This window comes from Sorex fumeus, unplaced genomic scaffold (assembly GCF_029834395.1).
Source record: "Sorex fumeus unplaced genomic scaffold, SorFum_2.1 ptg000018l, whole genome shotgun sequence".
NCBI classification, from domain to species: domain Eukaryota; kingdom Metazoa; phylum Chordata; class Mammalia; order Eulipotyphla; family Soricidae; genus Sorex; species Sorex fumeus.
The window spans coordinates 30,566,362-30,588,107 of record NW_026606075.1 but is presented as its reverse complement, the minus strand read 5'-3'; the positions used below and the strand labels follow the sequence as shown (position 1 = coordinate 30,588,107).

Genomic DNA, 21,746 nt, shown 5'->3' with positions numbered 1-21,746 from the left:
TGTTCACTTTATTTTTTTTATTTTATTTATTTATTTTTTTATTAGTGAAACACCATGAGGTACAGTTGTAGACTTACAAGTTGTTGTGCTTGGGTTTCAGTTATACAACGATCGAGTACCCATCCCACCACCAGTAAGCACCCTGTCACCACGTTATATGAACAACTATGCTTATTTGTGTATTTCCCTATGAGGAAGTATCTTATACCCAGTTTTCCTGTTTAGCTAAAAATGCTGCAATGTTTATCCTGGTACATGTCTCCTCATCTAAACATGCAAAGTTTTTCTAGACTAATATATACTTAGAATTGTTGGATCCTGTAGCATACTTATTCTGAACTTTACAAGTTGTCCCAATTTACGTTGACAGCCACTCCCCACAGATATTATGTGACTTTTATTTTTGCCATTCAGATGCATAAAGTGTTTTTTTGTTTTAGTTTGCAGCTTCCAGATTACTAATGAGGTTGAACATCTTTTCATATACATTTCCAATCTGTGAATTTGCCCACTTTTCTGCAATTTTGTCTGCTTAATATTGATTTGTAGAAGTCTCGTATATTCTGGAAACTACTCACTTGTTTTACATATCTGAGCAGATTTTTCTATCATTTTTCTATCCAACAGTTTGGAATACAAAGTATCAGTAATGAGTTCTTGTGGCATAAAATCCAATTATGTGTGTAATTTTTTTTTTTTGCGGTGGGGGGTGTTGGTTTTGGGACCAAATCTGGCAGTGCCCAGGGGTTACTCCTGGCTCTGCATTCAGCAATTACTCCTGGCAATGCTCGGGGGACCATATGGGATGTCAGGGATTGAACCCCAGTAAACCACATGCAGAGCAACTGGTGCTAGGTATGAAATCGGGGTCAGCTGCACAAAGTAGCACCTTAACCTCTGTACTACATCTCTGGCCCTGCTATTTGTCTAGAATTGCCACATGATCCCGAGCACCTCTATAAGTGACCCCAAGCACAGAGCTAGTTCTACTATCTCTAGCCCCCTATCTGTATAATTTTTTTTAACTTTATTCAAACACCATGATTTACAAAGTTGTTCACAATGTTGTTTCAGGTAGTCGGTATTCCAACAGCAGTCCCACCACCAATGCACCCTTTCCTCCCCCAGTGTCCCTAGCTTCCCACCCACCCACCAAGTATGCTCCCTTAGCAGGCACTAATTTACTTTATATTGCATATTACCACATATTTCTCGTAGTGGTGTTGCTAAAATCATGATGTGAGGATTTACTGAGCTGTTGGCTGCGTTGTTGTTTTCACTCATTGAGCTTAGTGGGCTTCTCATCTAACTTTCTTACTTATCCTGGTCTATCCGTTTTGGAAGTTTAGAGGTGTTGCACAGCTGCCTGTGCAGCTGTTCTCTTCATGGGTTTTGGAGCTGGGACATCAATGGCAGGTGTCTCTCCAGACTCTCTGGTGTCAGTCCTGAAGTCTGTCTGATTCCCCCACATAGGCAGATGCTGGATGTGGGTGGGGGATCACTGGGACTCTGTCTGCCCCCATCCCAGCTAGGGTCCAGAGATGTTAACCGTGGTGGTTGCCAGGCCTTCCTAGGATAACTCAGGTGCCAGAGTCTCTTCAAAATCAGTCCTGAAGCTCTGTGTGTAACTCTTATGAATTAAAAAAAAAAAAAACTCACTTGATTGTCTGACCTAAAATTCATAAAATATTTGCTTTCTTTGTCTCTGATGTAACAAAATTTCTTCAAAGAGCCAGTTCCTAGAATATCCAAGAACATTTCACCAATGGTTCAATAAAATTTAACACAAAAGAAGAATACTCCCTCAGATTTATTTTAAACTTTGGTTGGGGGTGAGGGTGTAGATTGGGCAAAGCCTTGTTAGAGCCACATCCCTTATATTTAGGTGCTTTTTCCTGGCTCTGTGCTCAAGAATGACCCCTGGTGGTGCTTGGGGATCACGTGGTGCAAGGGATTAAACCTAGGTGGGCTGTGTGCAAAGCAACACCTTACAGAACTCCAGCCCAGGAGAGAATAATCTGGAGAAAAGTGGAAACTTGATCAAGATATACTCCTCAAGAGATATCTAATGCCCCTTCCTCGTCAAATATCTTCAGATCTATTCCATGTACAGGAAAACTATAGCACTGTAGCACTGTCCTCCTGTTGTTCATCAATTTGCTCAAGCGGGCACCAGTGACATCTCCATCGTGAGACTTGTTGTTACTGTTTTTGGCATACGAATACACCACGGGGAGCTTGCCAGGCTCTGCTGTGGGGTGGAATACTCTTGGTAGCTTGCTGGGTTCTCCAAGAGGGATGGAGGAATTGAACCCAAGTCGGCCACGTGCAAGGCAAAGCCCTACCCACTGTACTAGCATGCCAGGAAAAGTACATGACAAATTTCTGAAATATATTTTCATTTTTTTCTTTTTGAAAAAAAGAGCGGTATTTGGTTCGAATCACACTCAGTGGTGCTTAAGGCTTACTCCTGGCTCTGTGCTCAGGGATCATTCCCGACAGTGCTCATGGGGACCATATAGGATGCTGGGGATAGAAACATAGTTCGCCACCTAAGGCCTGTACTGTCTCTTCAGGCCTGTTTAAAATCTTTTTGAATCCATCAAAGACGCCTCCCAAAATAAAACAATTAGGACAATTGCAAAAGGTACTTAAAAAGAGACAATCCCAAAAGGTACTAAAAGAGGGGCACTAAACCCTTTACTATCTCTCCAGCCTCAATACTTATTTTTTCCTTCCTGGATTTGAGTTTAAATCATGAGTCACTAAGCCAGGAGCAATGCCCCAAGCCCTACAAAACACAGGCTACAATATTCCAACCCATAAAAAAGAATTCAAGAAAATCCTGCTTAAGGATACCCATCTCATAATCTGGGAGCATCCCTGCCTTCTTTTCCCTTAATTTCTATTCTCTTAAATAAAATATTTTCCCCTCATCCAATAAAATCCAGAAATGTGGAATAATGTGCAGTTCCTTGTAAACTCAGGTCCTCAACTATAGCTTTTAAAAGTTTTTAAACGTTCTGAATGAGTTCTTAATTATAAAACAGGAATTAGAGCAAAGATGGTAAAATAGTGTTAATAGGGGCAGATACATAGTTCATGGAATGTTGCGTTGGCAATTTTCCAGCTTCCATCCCTTCCAAGAAGAAAGATTATTGGGCAGAAAACAGTAACCTAGGGACTGGTGAGATAGTTCTGCAGGCTGGAACACAGCTTTGCAGGCAGGAGCCCTGGGTTCGGTTCCCAGCACCACTCGGTGCCCAGAATACCACTGAACGTAACCCCTAAAGACAGAGCCCAGAGGAGGCCCCCAGCACCACCACATCCTCTCTTCTCTGTGTTCAAAGTGATGCTTTTTAAAGCAGGAGAAGGGGTGTAGGGGAGGAGACACCTCCTATAATCTGGGCACTTCCTTGCCTTCTTTTCCCTTTCTTTCCCTTCCCATAAATAAAACATTTTCTGAATTCAGCGGGATAAAAAAAAGTGATGTTTGATCACTGGTCTGAGAATTGCATTGTCCATCCCTTCCTGAGATTCACTTAACATAATGAATAGCAGTTCATTTATCACTGTGTTTTTCCAGCAGTGGGGGATATCGTTTGTCAGTACCAGGAGGCTTGCACTGATGGAGCAAATGCAGATGTTCTTTCAAACATGCACAGCATTCAGAAAGGTGATGATGTTTTAATGAATTCACAGTACTTTCCTCTTTGCATTTTATTTTATGGTTGTATTTTCCTTCCCTCTACTAATGCTATTATTGCTGGGACTTGGGTCTCACACACATTTGGATATGGTGCTCATTGAGGGTCAGACACTCTGAGCTGTGATCATCCTGCACAAGCTCATCAGGGAGTCACACTCTGTCTGACCTTGGTGTTCATACTTTTTGGGCAGGGACCCAACCCAGAATCTCGCATATGTAAGACGAATATTCTACCACTGAGCTACCTCCCAATCTCTCACCCATCTTTTCAGTGACAGTTCTCACTGGAGGTCACATCATGAGTTGCTGTCATCCCACACCCCTGTCTGCCACGTGGCCAGAAATTGCCTGGAAGGACACATAGCACAGCTTCCAGAATCATGCATGACAGCTGTAGAGGGTGGCACCAAGCATGCAACTTGAAGCTTGATACTTGCAAGCCTTCACTTAGCCACTGAGCTATTTCCCAGCTCCCAAAACTTTCCATTTTATCCCAGAAAAGCTGTGCCAGACTGGTAAATCGGAGAAAGCCTGCAGCATTCCCCCTTCGACATATGAACTCCGTGTTTCACCAACACTCTCACTGAACAGGCAGAGGAATGTGGCACAAGGATCACAGAGTCAGATACTAATCATAAATCGATCTCAGATCCAAGCCTCTCAAGTCCTGGGACTCTGACTCTGTCTTGTCCTGCTCTTGGAGTATAGAGCCGAGGGAAAAGAAGCTGCTTAGTCACTTTGATGGCTGGGGGATGTAGTCAATATGTTCAAATGGAAGAGTTAAATTCTAAAGGCCTGGGTCAGAGAGGTAGCACACTGGTTAAGGCTTTTGCCTTGCACATTGCCATCCTTGATTTGACCCCTGGCACTGAATATGAGCATCACCAGGAGCAATCCTCAAGCATAAAATCAGAAATAAGCCCTAATGACCACAGGATAGCAAAAAAAGAAGAAGAAAAGAAAGAAAGAAAGAAAGAAAGAAAGAAAGAAAGAAAACTCAAAAAGAAAAGATCCAAAAGGCTATATTAGCAGGTCAAAATTAATAACATTTTAATAGGTATAAATATTAAAAACCTTTTTTATGAAAAAGAAAAGAACCACGAAAAAAGTTTTTAAAGACCAGACTTCCCATTAAACATGATGAATTTTTATTTTCTACTTTCATCACTTCTCTTTTCTAAAATCTACCCAAATGATCATGATGATTGTTTTATAAAACAAAGAGAATGAGAGAGAAGTAGAGAACCAGAAATGTAAAGCATCATCTGAATGATGAAAAGCAAATAATAACTAGGCAGAACCCACCTCTGAAGGGTCTGCAGAGAGAAATGCTAATGAGGATGAAGTCATTTCCCCTAGAAAGGCTTCACAAATTCAGAGACTGCGGGAGGGGCAGCAGTGAGAAGCAGAAGTGTGTAGAACTCTAAATAGAATGAGCTATTAGAGAGGTGTGTTTCCACTCACCGAAAAACGATTCAAGCTCTGAGTACAGATTTGAATCTGTCATCTTTAAGACCCCCGACCTCTGAAATTCTCATTCTAATCCTAGGGACGGACACCGGTAGTCGAGTAGTTCTCCTAATCGGCCTATAGGTGGCACTGCGGCACAAAATGAGAGTGAACGGCTCCTCCTACCTGATTCTCCGGGGCTTTGTATACAAGGTGATGTAATAGCTAGAACTGTTTCTGAATTTTAAAAAACGGGAAATCTAAACCCATAGATTCAGAACACCCAAGTACAATGTTTCTAATGACTCATGGGTCTTAGTGTGAATCCGTTTGTCTTTCTTATCAGCTCTGTTCTGCCGAATTCCTATTTGACCTGTGATACTTCTCTTTAATGTGTGAGTTATCCATGGATAGGAAAGAAAGTCAGCCGCCAAAGAAACTGCTCCCTCCCTGCCAAGACCTCTGCCTCATTATGCAGCCCCTTTACCTCGGGGCTTCTTCAAAGGTAGTACTCTATAAGCTTTGTCCTCTTTGATTTTAAAAAATAATTATAAAACACATACAGCCTCATTTTCCAGCACCTTATTTTCCTGATGGCAGCTATGATTATCTCTAGCTTTCTTCCCTTTACCCACAGATAAATGTTATATTTTGCATCTTAAAAAGCTAATTATGGGGCTGGAGAGATAGCCCAGAGGGTAGGGCGTTTGCCTTGCACGCAGCCGACCCGGGTTCGATTCCCAGCATCCCATATGGTCCCCTGAGCACCGCCAGGAGTAACTCCTGAGTGCAGAGCCAGGAGTAACCCCTGTGCATCGCCGGGTGTGACCCAAAAAGAAAAAAAAAAGCTAATTATTTACTATCTAGCTCTTCTTGACAAATCTTGTCACTCGTCAAAGTCATAAAATGCGGTTTATTTCTTTCATCTGATTCAGAGTTGCAAGACTCCAAAGGAATATCTGTTTTTCACCAAGAAGCATTTCTATCGGTTTTACAGATCCAGAACTATTCTGAATTCAAATTATTCTCCCCTTACATCAGGTTTCAACCCTGGAAAACTTCCCGACAATACAAAGAAATAAAATTGTCACGTCCACCAATTTTTGTCTCAACTTGCTTCAGGCCTCTTCAACCAATTTTTTTTTCCCCAAGTCTCACTAGTCCACCCAATAATTCAGCCTGTATCTTCTTACACTAGATCTAGCCTCACTGACAAAAAAATATAAGTTGGGAAAGAAAGGGTGGAAATACCATACTCTTCACTTAGTTACTGGCTTTCCAGTAGAAATGGCTTTTTGTTTTTTGGGTTTTTTAGGTTTTGTTTTTTGGGTTTTTTTGGCTTTTTGGGTCAACCCGGAGATGCACGGGGGTTACTCCTGGCTCATGCACTCAGGAATTACTCCTGGCAATGCTCAGTGGACCATATGGGATGCTGGGAATCGAACCCTGGTGGGCCGCGTGCAAGGCAAGAGCCCCTCACTCTGTGCTATCTCTCCAGCCCCTTAGAAATGGCATTCTTGCACCTTCATTTCAAGTAGCACTGTAGCACCGTCCTCCCGTTGTTCATCGATTTGTTCGAGCGGGCCCAGTAATGTCTCCATTTGAGATTTGTTGTTCCTGTGTTTGGCATATTGAATACGTCACAGAAAGTTTTGCGTTGCAGGCGAGATACACTCGGTAGCTCGCCCGGCTCTCCGAGAAGGGCGGAGGAATCGAACCTAGTTCGGCAGAGCCCGCCTCGCGCAAGGCAAACACCCTACTGCTGTGCTATCGCTAATTGCTGTGGCCAGTTATAATAAGCATAGTTATAATAAGCACAGTTCCCAGTAGCTGACTTCTGACTGATTTCTTTCTTTTTTTGTCTTTTGTTTTTGTTTTTCATTTTTGAGTCACACCTGGCGGTGCTCAAGAGTTCCTCCTGGCTCTGCACTCAGAAGTCACTCCTGGAAGGCTTGAGGGACCATATGGGTTGCCTAAGACTGAACCAGAACTGGGTGCATACAAGACAAGCCCCCTACCCACTGTGCTATCCCTCCTGCCCCTCTTCTTATCTTTTTTTTTTTTTAAAGCTTTCTTCTTTTTTTAAAATGTGGTGCCAGGATTAAACCCAGGGCCTTGCACATGCATGACAAGTACTGCTGAGCTATAATTCTAGCCCTACCCTTTTCCCTAAAGTGTCATCTGTACTAACTGCATCTGAACTGAAGAATATGAGATAGCAGCACACATCATTCCCATCTTTCTTCTGTTTGGGGGGCGAGAGTGGAGGATGTGGTTGATTCACCCACAATTCTTGGTCAACCAGAGTGGTGGTTCAATGTGAGGCCCTGAGGATGCATGTTCTTGGGGTCCTGTGCTGCTGGGATCACATGGGCCCTCCAGGGCTGTGCCCAGGGATGCTGGGGGACCATATGTTGTGCTGATGATCAAACTGGGGTTGACCACATGCAAGGCATATGCCTTAACCCTTATATTATCTCTTCGATGCCTGTCCTAATTTTTATACCAGCTTTCTAGATCTCTCTCTGAAGACACTATGTTCATTTTTTATTTACTGAAATTAATAAGCACTTACTTTGCTATTTTTGTTGTTACTAGGCCACAGTTCAGTGATCCTCTGAGGCTGCTTCCAGCTCAGTACTTGGGAGACCATGTGGTACTGAGATCAAACTCAGGTCTCATAAGCAAAACCTCTACTTCTGACCTTGAACTCTCTGCCCAGCCCTAACCACTTACATTTTTGTATTGTTCCTCCCTTAGGAAGAAGGGTCATGAGTTGTACTTTTCCAGTGGAATCATTTCTACAGTTTCAAAAAACGTCCTTGGTACTTTCAACATCATTTGTATATGCAAATGCACATTCCACACCCAATCCACCCTCCCTCACACACACACACACACACACACACACACACACACACACACCATCGAATGGAAGCATCTCAAATACCCTGCGTCAGAACTCTGGCGTGTTTATTTTTAAACATCTGCTATCGGTAGAGTATGTTTAAATCCTTACATAGTTCATAACGGGGGGTGGGGGAGGATGGGGACGTGCTTTGGAGAACCCTGCCCCGTTGCTAGTCAAACCTCTGCGGCACTCGGGCAGCCTGCGGAGGTTGCTGAAAAGGGAAGTATGTTAACTTTGTAAGAGCAGATTCAAATTCGGCATGTGGGACCCGCACCAGAGCCAAAGGCATTGACGTGTGATGAAACTGCCCGGGCGCCACTGAAGAGGAAGCCCAGCGCGTGCCTATTTGTACTCTCGGCGTTTTAAATATAGATGGGGCTTCCACCGCCCTGGCAGGAAAGGACAACTTCCAAAGCGGCTACAAGAGATGCTTGAGGAAGGATTTTAAAAAACTGATTTCAAGACCCGAAAAATAGTTCAAAATGTTGGATATGGGAAGCCTGGGTTCAATCCCCAGTCCTGCACAGTAGCCCCTGAGTACTGTTGGGTATGTCCCCAAAACAAAACATAGGAAAAAAGATTCTTTTTTTTTTTTTTTTTTTTGCTTTTTAAGTCACACCCAGTGATGCTCGGAGGTTACTCCTGGCTCTGCACTCAGGAATTACTCCTGGCGGTGCTTGGGGGGACCATATGGGATGCTGGGAATCGAACCCAGGTCAGCCACGTGCAAGGCAAACGCCCTACCCACTGTGCTATCACTCCAGCCCCAGGAAAAATGTTTTAAATCATCAACTTTAGGGGCCAGTGAAAAGTATAGGGATTAAGGTATTCGCCTTGCATGCAACGCACTTTTCCAGCCACCAAGGGAGCCCCCTAACAGCCCTGAGCACTGCTAGATGTGGTCCAAACCCCCACCACCAAAAAATCAGTAACTTGAGGGCCAGAGCGAGAGTACAGCAGGTAAGGCACTTGCCTTGCATATGACTGGAATAAGTTTATTCCCCAAATTTGATCCCCAGCATCCCACAGTTCCCCAAGCCTACGGGGAATGATCCCTAAGCACGGAGCCAGGAGTAAGCCTTGAGTACCACTGGGTGTGGCCAAAAAACAAACAAAAAACTACAAACGAAACAGCGTAAGAGACACTTGAGAATCCACTCTTTTCTCAGGCACAGAAAAAGTACTAAGTTCCTCCTGATGTCTGCTCAAAGGGGCCTCTAGGGATGTCCTCCATTTATAACACTGACCGGGTTCAGTTTTAAGCTAGTAAAATACAGTCAGAATGATAAAGATAGGGGTTCTGACTAGGCCTCTCTGAGACTTATCAAGGAGGTATCATTTCATTATCAGCAAACCCAGGTATTTTGCTGGTCACACAGAAGCCAACACTAACTAGGAGGCGCCTTCCTCTGAGGAAAGGCTTACTTCCTGGGGTGCTCCTCTGAGGAAAGGTTTACTTCCTGAGGTGCTCCTCTGAGGAAAGGCTGTGCTTCCTGAGGTATTTCTTTGAGGAAAGGCGTGTTTCCTGGGTACCCTCTGGAAGAACTGTGAAATCTGTTATTTCAAGGGTCCTCCCTCATGGCATGTGGCATGAGGGGAGACTTAAAGGGTGTAGAGGACCGTGAGAACATCAGGGCTGGGGTGGAGGTGGTCTGTGGATTCCTTGTAAGACTTGTTTCAAGGAACTGGAAGATGACAAGGCCAGAGGGGTGCTGATGGTCCCCACGTTGGCTCCATTGATGGACTCTCCACCTTATTCACCAGTTTAGCTTCTATCGACCAGATCCCCTCACTCTGAGCAGCCTGTCTCTCCCCCGTGAACATTATCCAGTGTTCGTGCTGGTTCATTGTTCCTATCTAGGCATCTATGTATTGTCCTCTCCATGGGGGTGTCCTGTATCTGCTTCTGTTTCCAAATCCCTATCTCTTGCCATGTATCACCATAGTAAATTCTTGGGTTTTTGTCTATCTTCTGCAGCCCCATCAAAAACTTGAGTGACAGGCCAAAGAGATAGTACAGCCAGCAAGGCACTTGCCTTCACACAGCCAAGCCAGGATTGATCCCAATTACCCTGCATGGTCCCCTGAGCTTGCCTGGAGCGATTTTTGAGCACAGAGCCAGGAGTAATCACTAAGCACTGCTGGGTGTGGCCCCCCCCAAAAAAAAAACAAAACAAACAAACAAAATATCTTGAGCAGAAAGTCAGGTTGATGTTCCTGGAACGGATAGACCATCTCACCTGGGAATTCTCAAAGTTGGGGAGAGACACACCAGGAAGGTTGATTAAAACACAGATTGCTACACACCGTGTCCTATATCCTAGTTTCTAATGCAGCTTCGCCTGTGGAGTCCAATTATCGGCGTTTCTAACAAGCCTCCAGGTGAAACTGAAGCTTCCAGTCTTGACAGCACACTTTGAATTCCACTGCCGAGCTACAGGTTAAAGGTCCTCAGTATGATGCCCATCAGCAATTGGCAGGGGGTAAATTATTTTTATTTCATTGCCACCTGTGGAAAAGAAACCTCTTCTCCCCGCAGTTGGCTGTAAACATGAAACTTTTCATAGGGCCTTGTGCGGAGGCAAATCACAACCTGACATTTTCCCTGGTCACTCTTTTCCTAATCAAGTTTCAGTTGTATTCACTGAGTGTTCAGCCAGCCTTCATGCTACTAAAGCCTATAAAATTAGATTTTTAACTGGGTCATTTTAGTGCAATAACCAGGGACTCAGCTAAATAATCCTATATACAAGTAAAAAACACATCGCGCTAGGAGCCAGAGAGGTAGTACAACTAATAAGGCACTTGCCTTGCAAGTTGAATCCCTTGCATCCCCTGTGGTCCCTGAAGCACCCAAAGGAGTGACTCCTGAGTGCAGAGCCAGGAGTAACCTCTGTGTGGCCACAAAAGAAAAAAAAAAAGCTAATATTCCTACTCCCTTTTGAATAAAGACTTATCAAAATAAATGTACGGAAATTCTTTTAAAATTCCAATAAATTTTTTTAAGTTTTAAAGATTTGGGGCTGGAGTGATAGTACAGCAGATAGGGTACTTGCCTTGCACGTGGCCAACCTGGGTTTAATTCCCAGCATCCCATATGATCCTTCGGGCATGCCAGGAGTAATTCCTGAGTGCAAAGCCAGGAGTAACCCCTTTGCATTGCTGGGTGTGACCAAAAAAAAAAAGTTTTAAAGATTTAACTCCAATAAATTACATTGTAAAGTCAGAGGAGTAGCAGAGGAGTACAGTAGCAAGTAAAGCATTCTATATAAAATCAGCAGGAAGGGCTGAAGCCACAGGGCAAAGCTGGTGAGGGTTTGCTCCCTGACACCCTTTATGGTCTCTCCAGCACTACCAGGAATGATCTCTGAGCTCAGAGCCAGGAATAAGGTCCAAGGACAAGGTGTGGTCCAAAACCCACAAATAAATAAATAAAAGATCAATAGGAATGGGAGTGACAGGATAGGGGTTAAGACATTTATCTTGCATGCAGCTGATCCCAGTTTGATGCCTGACATTGCACCTTGGAATATGCTCCCCTCCTCCCCACAAGAAGAACCAATTATAAATTCTCAGAATGTCTACCTCTGAATAAAACAGTGTATAAAAAAACTACCCAAATCTAGCGACACACGAAGGAGTAAAGTCAGCATATCTCAGCAGGAGGAGATGCCGAGCAGATGTAAAGAGAGGGAAAAGTCAAAGATACATGTTCGAGTATGATAAAAGGTCACCTCTAACTACCCTGTGACATGGAGTATGCGCTGTTTGTCCTTGACAGCAAAACCTCAGAAGGAAAGCAGCAAACCCACAGCCTTCCCTAGTCATTCCAGGATGCAGTACTCCTGGTCTCTTTCCTGCCTTTTTGCAGCAGACGCCTTATAAACTCACATTTAGGAGATTGTGCTGTATTTTGTGCTGTATTAGATCGTCCTCTAGTGGTTTCAATGCTTTATCCTCTCCTGTTTTTTTTTTTTTTAAAGGACTGAATTTATTACAGTAAGCCATGTTCCTGAGCTGTTAACATGTCTGTTAAGTGGAAGGAATGAGAGACCTTCTGTGAGATGATTAGAACTAGATAATGTGAGTGTCTCAGCTTCCCTGGTGGATTTTAAGTTCAGTTGATTCAGGCCTTGACTGGATTTTCTTTAAAGCAGTTGATACAAACTTTCACTCAGGCCCCTGTTCTCTCTTAAACACATACCATGCTTTCTTTTCTCCATGTCTCTGTGCTTGTTTGCTTTTTTCACTCTAGAAGCTCGTGTTCTCTCTGACCACATAGTCCTCTCTTTTTCTCCCCTCGCATATTTCTAATTAAGTTTCACTCAATAAAAACTATCTTGCTTAGGAGTCAGAACGATAGGACATCGGGGAGGGCATTTTCCTCGCACACAGCCAACCCAGATTCAATCCCTGGCATCCCATATGGTCCACTCCAGCACCACCAGGAGTAATTCCAGAGTGCAGAGCCAGGAGTAACCACTGATCACAGCAGGTGTGACCCAAAAAGTAAAAACAAGAAAACAAAACAAACATAAAAGCTATCTTGCTTCACTGTAGCACTGTCTTCCCCCTTGTTCATCGATTTGCTCAAGCAGGCACCAGTAACATCTCACAACAAATTGTGAGACTTGTTGTTACTGTTTTGGGCATATCAAATACATCAGAGGTAGCTTGCCCGGCTTTGCCCTGCAGGCAAGATACTCTTGGTAACTGGCTGGGCTCTCCGAGAGGGACTGAGGAACCAAATATGGGTCGGCCACGTGCAAGGCAAATGCCCTATGGGCTGTACTATTGCTCCAGCCCCATATAGCTCCTTTCTTTCTTTCCTGATGGAAGACCACACAACAGCAAACTATATTAGACTATACCCAGCCCTCTACACTGAGACTAAGGACTCTTCCTCCTCTTCAGATAGTGAAGATACTCTTGTGTTTCAATCCTGCAGAGATTACTTACTCAAACGTATTTGCTGTCAACTAGAGGGATAACACAGGGATTAAGGCATTTGGCTTGTCTGAACTGACCCCAGTTAGATCCCCGGCACAGTGTAGGGGAGCACTGTGCAAGGACCACAGCTGGAGAGCACAGACCTTGGTTGTGCAGCTGTTAGCATGCACACTGCATTCTTTGTGTGCAAACATCATCATTTCAGCAAGCACAGAAACATTGGAAACAACTATGAAGAGCAGGAAGAGAGGGAGGATAAACACTTATTTAAAATTAAAAGAAAAAATAAAATTAAAAGAAAGTGGGACATTAAAATACATACAAATATTCATCAAAAATCGGGTGAAGGAGCTGGAGCGATAGCACAGCAGGTAGGGCGTTTGCCTTGCACGCGGCCAACCCGGGTTCGATTCCTAGCATCCCGTATGGTCCCCTGAGCACCGCCAGGAGTAACTCCTGAGTGCAGAGCCAGGTGTGACCTGGCTGTACATCGCCGGGTGTGACCCAAAAAAGCAAAAAAAAAAAAAAAATTGGGTGAAACACTCATATGGCAAAAGAAGACACAGAAGCAATTAGCACATGAAAAATCACTCCGATTTCTATTCACAATAGGGAAATGAAAATTAAATGAGATATCACTATGTAGTCATCAGAATGGCTTATAACTTTCTCTGTTTGGGAGGCAGGAAGACAGGCTAAAGGTCAAGTCTAGGACTTCATAACTTCAAGACAAGTCTGAGCTACATGCCTGGTCAGAATGGTTTAGAACTTAAGAGACTGAGTATCACCACATTTGTTGAGCGTATGGAGCAACTAGAACTTCTATCTACTATTGCTAAGTCTTTAAAGGGAAATAGCTATTTTGGGATAAAGTCTGCCACATTACAAATTGAACATACACCTACTCTGTGATATGGTGATTCCTCTCCAACATACTGATCTGAGCAAAGAGGACCACCTTGATTTATTGTTTCCCCTTTGATAATAAAGGGAAGAGTTTATAAGAATAGAGTTTTAGGCCTGGAGAGATAGGACAGGAGGTAAGGTACTGTACGTGGCCAATTCCTGTTTAATCCCAGCACCACATATGGTCCCCTCTGCCCTGCCAGGAATGATCCCTGAGCACAGAGCTAGGAGTAAATCCTCAGCACAGCCAGGTGTGACCCAAACCTCTTCCTCAAAATAAAGAATAGAGTTTATTCCTAATTCCCCAAAATTAGGACAACCCAGGTATTAATTGTTCTGAAAATGAATTAACTGTTGGTTCAAGCATTAAATAAAATAAGAAAATATCTAGCAACACATACAAGAAAATGCTTGGGGCCAGAGAGTACAACAAATAGGGCAATTGCTTTGTAAATGGCTAACCCAGGATTGATCCCCAGTACCCGATATGCTCCTCTGAGCCCAGCCAGGAGTGACTCCTCAGTGCAGAGTCAGGTGCAAAACCCTGAGTACAGCCAGGTTTAGCCCCCCAAACAAAATAATAATAATAACAAGTAATAGTAACAAACTACTCTTGTATGCAGCAACACTGATGAATCTCAAAAATGTACTGAGTGAGAACGAAGTTTTGAAAGAACGTATTGTGGGATTGTGTGTGTATATGAAGTTCTAGAACAGGGTGCTCTGCTCTGTGGTGAAAGAAAAATTAAGAAGTTGTTTTCCCTGTTGGGTGGGGGTGAATACTGTCAGAGAAGGGACTTGACAGAACTCCGTGGGGTGATGCTAATCTCCCACATCTTGGGCTGGGGCTGGAGCACTTGCCTTGAATGCATGAAGTGCTGGGTCAATCCCTGGTACTGAAGGGCCCAAGCAGCATCACATCCTCCAGTTCTTGCATTGAACCACTGGGCCTGGTTGGCCAGAATCGCCAGACCTCCTGAGCACTGTTTGGGAGTCTCTTCCAAGTAAAATTTCCATTTTGACTACTCAGGGTTGAATAAATAAATAAAGGATAAGTTGCTAAAACACTTGATTATAATGAACTTCAAGACCACCATAAATTTTGATCTGCTGGGTTTAGAGAGATAATATTAGGGGGTAAGACGTTTGCCTTCCACACAGCCAATCCCAGTTCAGTCCTCAACACTTCATAGGGTCCCCTGAATGCCCTCAGCACTGTTGGGTATGGCCCAAGTATTCTTTTAAATTTTTCTTTTAATTTTATTAAGGCACCATGATAATGATGATATATATTTTTTAGTCCACTGACTGACTGACAATGCCCAAGTATGAAGTATTTCTATTTCCTCATTATCTTGCTGTTTCTTTATTTTTTCACTGCTCACCTTTAAAGTCCACTAGAGAGAGGACACACATTAGGTCCCTAAAAACTCAGATCTGAAACCATTTCAAACAATGCAGCACTTCCCTCTCTTGCTACTGGTTGTTAATATGAAGCTTCAGGTTTCTCAGAGAATTCCAGAGCATTCGTACATCCGTTGCTCCTTCCTGCTCAGGACACGGAATTAAGCATTGTCTTATTTTCCTTTTCCGTTGTGAAACAGGAAGAGTATCAGGTGAAGTTCTCTTGTGGGGTGAGTGTGTGTGGGGGGGGACCATGTGATACTCTGATCCTGGATGCGGCTTACTAAGGAGACTCTTCCCATCTGGTTTCCTGTGTCATTGGAATTAATGGTGATCACGCAATCAAGACGCAGCAAAACAGCTGACTTTGAAGTGCACTTTGCCCTGTTAGTGGGGAGTCATGCCTTACTGATTATATAATATTTAGTTAAACTCTGTAAAAGAAGGTAATGTCAACCTTGAGAGGGACATAGAAAAGTCATAGGAAACAAAATATAGTTTTGTACATAGGTTCTCCAAAATTTTGTTCCCTCTCTTATGTTTTCCAACTATCTAAAAGTTAAACTGAAAGAAAATACTTCATCTCCACATTTATCAGTGTACAAAAGTAAGTAAAACCAAATAAAATATAACAGGGCCAGAGCAAAAGTATAGGGAGTAGAGAGTTTGCCTAGCACATGACCATCTCGGATTCCATCCCCAGCATTCTGTGGTGATGGTGGCCCCCTGACCACCAATGAGAATAATATCTGAGTACAGAGCCAAGGAGCATTTTGCTGGGTGTGGCCCTAAGCAAAACAAAACAAAGAATTTCCCAGAGTGAGAAATGCAGGTACCAAGATCCAAAAAACGCCTGAAGGGTTCCAGTGAAAACAGAATCAACCAAGAAAAGTCCAACACACATTGTACTCAAAATAACAAAAGCTAGACAGAGACAAAAGGTTGCAAGCATGGAGATACAAAAAGAATGTACATGCAAAAGAAGGCCCATGAGAGTCACAGCAGATCTATCAGACAAGACTCTGAGCCAGAAGAGTATGGAGGAATACAGAAAACAAACAAACAAACAAACAAACAAAACCTCAACAAAATGAACACCTCACCAAGAATACTCTATCCACCTAGATTATCATTCAGATAGAAAGAAACTATATAGTTTCGTGCACATGCAACAGTTCAGGTAATTCACAGCCTTGAAGCCAGTTTTGCAAGAAGCATTGGAAGAGCTTTCCTAAAAGACAGAACAAACTTCCTAACATGTGACATCGAGTAGGCTCTCACTCGTGGTGCTTATGGCTGTCCTCTAATAGATTAAGAAATGTTTTTTGTTTTTCTTTTTTTTTCTTTTTGGGTCACACCTGGCGATGCTCAGGGGTTACTCCTGGATCTTCACTCCTGGACTATATGGGATTCTGGGAATCGAACCCGTGTCAGCCAGGTGCAAGGCAAACGCCCTACCCGCTGTACTATCACTCTAGTCCCAGATTAAGAAATGTTGTTTTTTTTTTAAAGTATGTTTACTCCTAGCTTGCTAAGCAATTATATATATTTTCAATAATGAATCAACATATCATATACATTGATTGTCCTAGAGTTTTTTTACTTACTAATTCTGACACTTAAGCAGTATCTATAATATTTGTCGATTGCCTCGAGCAGGCCCCAGTAACATCTCCTTCGTCCTAGCCCTGAGATTTTTTAAAAAGTGCCATATTCAAGGCTCTTTCAGGGTTAGGAGAATGAGACCCATCATTGTTAGTGGTATTGGGCATATTGGGTACACCACGGGGTGTTTGCCAGACTCTGCCGTGTGGGCAGGTTACATTCGGTAGCCTGCCAGTTTGTTCAAAGTAGGAATGAGATGATAAGATGTCGCGCAAATGCAGCTTCGCGCTTCGGGGAGCTGGGTTTTATCGTCTCTGGGTCTTGGCCGCTGATGGGATTACACGGCGCCAGGGGGCCAGTTGGTGGGTGTGACTCCTGCCTACTGGAATTTGGAGGATCTGGGTGAGGGATGCTCAGCCCCGATCCTAGCAGGCTTGGAGATATCAGCCCCGGGACCCGCATGCCTTTGTTCCTCCGCTGGTACCTTCATGCATGTGGAAAGTGGTCTCAGCATGGTGGTGGCTGGTTCTTCAGGTCTTCAGCTGCCAGAGCCTTGGTCCGGGAGGGAAACTCAACCCTTTCCCCTCCAAGGGGCCCCGAAGAGGACATATAACATATAATGCTCTTATAAAACCAGTATTACCTTTCTTAAAATAAAACACTCTGTACTGGGGGCTGGAGCGATAGCACAATGGGTAGGGTGTTTGCCTTGTACGAGGCCGACCCGGGTTCGATTCCCAGCATTCCATATGGTTCCTCCGAGCACCGCCAGGAGTAACTCCTGAGTGCAGAGCCAGGAGTAACCCCTGTGCATCGCCGGGTGTCACCCTAAGAGCAAAACAAAAACAAAAAACCAAAAGAACAACAACAACGACAACAAAAAACCACGCTGTGCTTTTATAGGCTTATTTTTTCCATTAAAGTTTTCTTAATTCTCTTAACGTGCTATATTTTACATTTGTAGGTATTGCCTATTTCATGAAAACTCTAAAATAGATTAGCAAGGAATTCTTTTTAGAGGTTTTCTTTTTGGAGGGAGGAGGGCGATATCATCCCATGTTCAGGGCTTACTCCTCTCCTTGTACTCATCGATCACTCCTGGCAGGGCTTATGGGACCACACGGGGTGCCAGAAATCAAACCTGGGCCAACCATATACAAGCAAGTCAAGTGTCCTACCCACTGGGCCCTTTAAAAAAAAAAGTTTTATTTGTGACAGGGTACACATAATACCACAATAAGTTCCAAGAACAAAGTAGAATTGGGGATGGAAGGGTGTTGGGCCACACCTGGTGCTGCTCAGTGCTTACTCCTGGCTCTGTGCTCTTAGGTCACCCCTGGTGGGTTCAGGAGACTATATGAAGTGCCAGGGATCGAACCTTGGTCAGCTGTGTGAAAGGCAAACACCCTACCCTCTGTAGTATCACTCCAGTCACCCAAAATAGAATTTAATGTCAGATCTTTTCGATACCAGTTTAAAACTTAGTTCTGTAGTGAGAGCAGGCAATATGCTATATTGTATTAAATTATTTTAATTTCTTGGGGCTGGAGTGATAGTACAGCAGGGAAGGCGTTTGCCTTGCATGCAGCCAACCAGGTTTCGGTCCCTGGCAGCCCATATAGGTCCCTGAGCACCACCATGTGTAATTTCTGAGTGAAAAAGAGTAACCCCTGAGCATTACCAAGTGTGGTATTACCCCCACCAAATGACAATTAAAAATTATTTGAATTTCTTTATTTATATAGGCAAAAATCATATAGCAATCAGTCATCACAAACTGACTTTATTGATTTGTTTTCTAATAATTCTATTTGCTGGTCCTTTAAGTTTTGTTAGAGCAAGTAATATAAAATAACTCTGCAATATGGGTGCCAAGGGGACAGACTGGGGGTTGGGAGGGAACCTGGCAACATTGATAGAGGGAGCGGGATATTGATGGTGGAATTGGTGTTTAAACATTGTACGCCTGAAAAAAACTCTATGATGAACAACTTTGTAAACCATAGAATCTTTATAAAAAAATAAATTTAAGATAACCCTACAACTGAAAACTATGTAATATTGTAAAGCAATATCACTTCAATGAAATGTTTTGATATAAAATTTCAATACAAGTATGACTGCATTATTTACCTCAAATAGTAAAATGTATGCATATACATATATCGCTTAAAAAACTTTCTTCTGGGGCCTGGAGAAACAACACAGTGGGTAAGGTGCTTGCTTTGCATACAGCTGGCCAACCTGAGTTCAATCTCCTGCACGCCACATGTCCCCTGAGTACTTCCAGGAGTGATTCCCGAGTGCAGAACCAGGAGTAATCCTTGAACATTGCCATATGTGGCCTAAAAAAATAAAATTAATACTGGTACTTGCTTTGGCAATACAAACACACTAAAATTGGAATGATACAGAAAAGATTAGCATAGTCCTTGCATAAGAATGACAAGCAAAGTTGTGGGGAAAAATTGGCTTTTTCCCTCCAGAGAAGTCCATGTTCTCTCTTGAACACATATTGATCTTATCTTCTCTCCCTTCACACTTCTTTATGTTTCTTTAAATAACACTATTTTAGGGTCTGGAGAGATGGTACAATGGACAGGGCTCTTGTCTTGCATGTAGTTGACACAGATTCAATCTTGGCACCACATTTGGTCCCCTGAGTGCTGCCAGGATTTATCCCTGAGTACTGAACTGGGAGTAAACCATGAATGCCACCAGGTATAACCCCAAAAAAATTTTTAAAAGGAAAAAGTAAAGCATTCATTTCAATGAATTTACTTTTTTAAATTGTGTTTGGGGGGCTGGAGCAATAGCACAGCAGGTAGGGCATTTGCCTTGCATTCGGCCAACCCGGGTTAGATTCCCAGCATCCCATATGGTCCCCTGAGCACTGCCAGGAGTAATTCCTGAGTGCAAATCCAGGAGTAACCCCTGTACATTGCTAGGTGTGACCCAAAAAGAAAAGAAAGAAAGAAAGAAAGAAAGAAAGAAAGAAAGAAAGAAAGAAAGAAAGAAAGAAAAGAGTGATTGACTGGGAAACTGCAGCAATAGCACAGCAGGTAGGCTGTTTGCTAGCACAGGCCAACTCGGGTTTGATTCCTAGCATCCCATATGGTCCCATCCCCGAGCACCATCAGGAGTAATTCCTGTGCATGAACCAGGAGTAACCCCTGTGTTGGGTGTGATTCGAAAAGGCAGAAAAAAAAAAGTGTGTGTGTGTGTGTGTGTGTTTGGACCACACCTGGCAGTGCTTAGGACTTACAGAACTGCACTTCAGAATCAATCCTGGTGATGTTCAGAGGACCATATGTGGTGGCAGGGATTAAACAGAGTCTCACTGTGTGCAAGACAAGCACTTTAACCCCTGTACTATCTCTCCAGTCCTGTAATTTTAGCCTTTAATGCCTGTGTTTGACACAGGAAACACAGAATATGTCTTCCCACAATGCCTTTTCTCCCACATCCAAAACTGTATCCATGTTCTAAGTCAGAGTTTTTTCTTAGCAAGTCCTTTCCAGTTAAACCCACTTCACACCTTATTTAGGAAACCTTAACATCTGTGCCTTTCATGTGTAATACGGCAAACATACCTTGCTTTCCAACTACTAAATATTTCCCCAACAGATTACGAAGTCCCAACAGAGAGAGATTGTTCTTTTGTTACTGAGACTCTTTGTGTATATTAAAAAACGTATTGTAAATTAATCATACTTTTCACTGATCAGAACACCACTTTTATTTTGAAAATTCCAGCCTCCAAATTTCCCAGGGTAATAAAAATAGCTAACATTTGTTTTCTACATACCAGTTACATATTAACTTGTCACATATTAATCTGTAATATTCTCCCATCCGCCTCCTCATATGAATATTATAACTCAGTTGACAGATAAGATGTTAAAGTTCAGCAAGTGAAGAGATGGTACAGGGAATAGGTGCTTGTCTTTTGGGACACCCACTCTGATTTGCCCCCCCTCACACACACACACAAATACACACTCAGTGTATGGTCCCTCAAGCAGGGCCAGGGGTCAGCCCTGAGCACAAGCCCAGAATCAGTACCTGAACAATGCTGGGTGTGGCCACCCCCCCAAAAAAACTAAATTAATTAAATTTGAAAAGTTGCAGTAAGATGACACAATTACTAGGTGGCAGAGCTGATATTTAAACCAAGACAGACCCAAGAGCTGCTTCCTAATGTTTTAGCAAGTAGTATTAAATGTTTTTAGAAAAATGACCCTAGTAGGTTAATCCTCCCTGGCCTAATTTTGCAGATGTACCAGGATTAAGCAGCACAGTTTAACAGTCAATTTTAGGAGTGGAGAGATTCTACAGCAGGTGAGATACTTTCCTTGCACAAGGCCAACCGGCACCTCACATGGTTCACCCCTGACGCTGACAGGCGTGATCCTTGAGTGCAGAGGAGTAAGCCCTGAGAACTACCAGGTGTGATCTTTCACCTCTCCCCCCGCCAGAAAAACCCAAGCAAACAAAAATCCTCCCAAATCCAGTCAACTTTGAATTCAGAGAGAGAAAGAGAGAGAGAGAGAGAAAGAGAGAGAGACTGGGAGCATTGGTGGTGGGATTTGTACACGGGATGAAGGGATGGATGTTGGAACATTACATGACTGAAATCCAATCAGGAACAACTCTGTATGTCACTGTGATTTAATTAAAAAAATAAACACATGGGGGAAATTAAATTAAAATTAAAAAAATAGAAGTAAAATCAAATAAAATAAATTCAATCGCACGTTGTGCCTTTCCCATACTCCCCTCCGCCGCGCCCACTGCATCCCAGACAGCCTA

The 21,746-nt window shown here is 43.2% G+C and overlaps 1 non-coding gene across 1 annotated transcript; it reads left to right on the top strand.

Annotated features, from left to right (window-relative positions):
* Window positions 1–19,306: 19,306 nt before the first annotated feature.
* Window positions 19,307–19,411, top strand: LOC130021848 (U6 spliceosomal RNA). The gene has a single exon (XR_008792203.1). It is a non-coding gene; the product is annotated as a U6 spliceosomal RNA (small nuclear RNA).
* Window positions 19,412–21,746: the final 2,335 nt, after the last annotated feature.